The sequence below is a fragment of the Crotalus tigris genome, unplaced genomic scaffold, assembly GCF_016545835.1.
Source record: "Crotalus tigris isolate CLP2741 ecotype Arizona unplaced genomic scaffold, ASM1654583v1 scf7180000024434.2432810, whole genome shotgun sequence".
In the NCBI taxonomy this organism is placed as follows: domain Eukaryota; kingdom Metazoa; phylum Chordata; class Lepidosauria; order Squamata; family Viperidae; genus Crotalus; species Crotalus tigris.
In genome coordinates this window covers 61,006-63,016 of record NW_024100603.1, presented here as the reverse complement: position 1 = coordinate 63,016, position 2,011 = coordinate 61,006, and positions in this window count along the sequence as shown.

Sequence of the window (2,011 nt, the reverse complement as noted above, 5' to 3'; positions counted from 1 at the left end):
TCATTCATTCCATTTATACCCTACCACAATTCTAGAGAACTCTTGGCGGATTACAAACATTAAAAACTGCAACTGAATAGTATCTAAAAACCTAAACTGGAAAATGCAAAAATCCAAAAAGGGCCTCTTAAGGGGTGGGCAATATATCACAATCTCTTTATGGCTCCCAGCACCACCTATTCTGGTAAGAAGGCATTGGCAATCTTCCAGATCCAGGGAATAAGGCCCACCCACCCCTAACTATCCTCAGTATGCCCATGTGGTACCCATGCTTTCCAAGCTGCATTGGTTACCAGTTTGTTTCTAGGTGCAATTCAATTTGCTTGTTACTGGAGGGACTGTGATGTCAACCCAGCTGATTCAGTCTGGCAAAGGTAATGTACTACATGTTCCTTTGATCAACCAATGGAAGCCTTCATTAATCATATTGGAACTTTATGATCTTTCTCTGTCATGGTGCATTCCAGAATATGATTCCTCTTTAGATCCAGAGGGCTCTCATCCTGATGGCATTCTGGCAGGCCTTAATGACTTGGCTGTGCTCCCAGGCTTTGGGCTAGGGCAGGGATGTCAAACTGCTGGCCCGCAGGCCAGATACATCATAGCAAAACCGCACCCATCCCAGTACTGGCAACGGCAAAAAAGTTGTGATATATCACGACACGCCACGTGACATTGCGAGTTTGACACCCCTGGACTAGGGTGATTGGATCCCCTTACTAGGTGTCTGATACATATTGTTGACCAGAGGTGCTATCTTCTGTATTGCTATGTCTCTTTTTGCATTATATATTTGTTGCATTGTTTTATCCTTGAGGAGCCCTGAATCAATTGGAGACTACATTGATTAAAATAAATATCTAAAGCAACTGTGAGAGACAGAGATCCAGACCATAGGTAACAGAGGGCATCTTAGAGAGCACATAAAAAGTTCCAGTTAACCTGGCAAGACATTCCAGTCAAAACTCTAAACAATACCAAAGCACTGGTGCAGGCTCAAATCTGAGCACATAATTGTGCTCAATTTCATTCTTCATACTCCTCCACTTACTCTCTGGGCACTGCTGTCTCAACTCCCACTGACAATCCAAAACCCATCAGCCACCAAGGATAGGCCCAATATTGAGTAGCTGCTTAGAAGCAGTTTCACTGAGGGCTCATGAGGGCTTGTTGCCTACGTTGAGAGCAGCGAACCAGGCACTCGGTAGACTCACACGTCACATCTTTGGGAAAAATCAAGTGCCCACCAGAAACTACTCAGATCCAAAAGTGGCTGGGGTGGATCCTCTGAATGGGCATCACCTTGGAAGTCATGGGTAGTCATCAATTTATGCTAGACCAGGAAGTATCTAATCATGACAAAGGAGTAATAATACTGTCCATATCCAGATCTAAAGTGGTCTGAAGCAAAAACTAGGTGCAATATGAGGACAAGCCCATGTTATCATGAAATGGTCAGCTTGGTATCTGCCATATTACCCTTGGCACAGAATTGCCACAATATAGCAGTTACACTCCGATTCCACACAGATTGCTCACCTCATGTAAGATCTGGTATGAATCCAACTCCCAAACTTAAACTTCACCTGTTAACAAATTTATCCATGGAATCAGCAGCCTGGCAAACCACTAGGCCAAATCCCTAATCACTTAGATCACTTAAAATTAGTGACCACTTTCTTTAAAACAAGATTGCTGATTCCAGTTGTGGTTGCTAAATGAGGACTATCTATAATCTAGTATACCAATAAGAGGGGAGATAAACGTAGTACACAGACTTTCTTCCACTATGCTAGATACTACCTCCTTATCTCTCTGATCCTTCCCCTTACTGGGAATCAGTATTTCTTCATTTCTCTTGGCTCTCACCTGAGGGACTGCCCGTTCTAGTTACTGGAGAACAAATCACACATACACAACAGCAGCAGCATATCACCAAAACATTGCTAGCATAGGAGTCCCCCAGGAAACTACACTCACCATCTTAGGCCTAGCAAAACTGCATTACTAT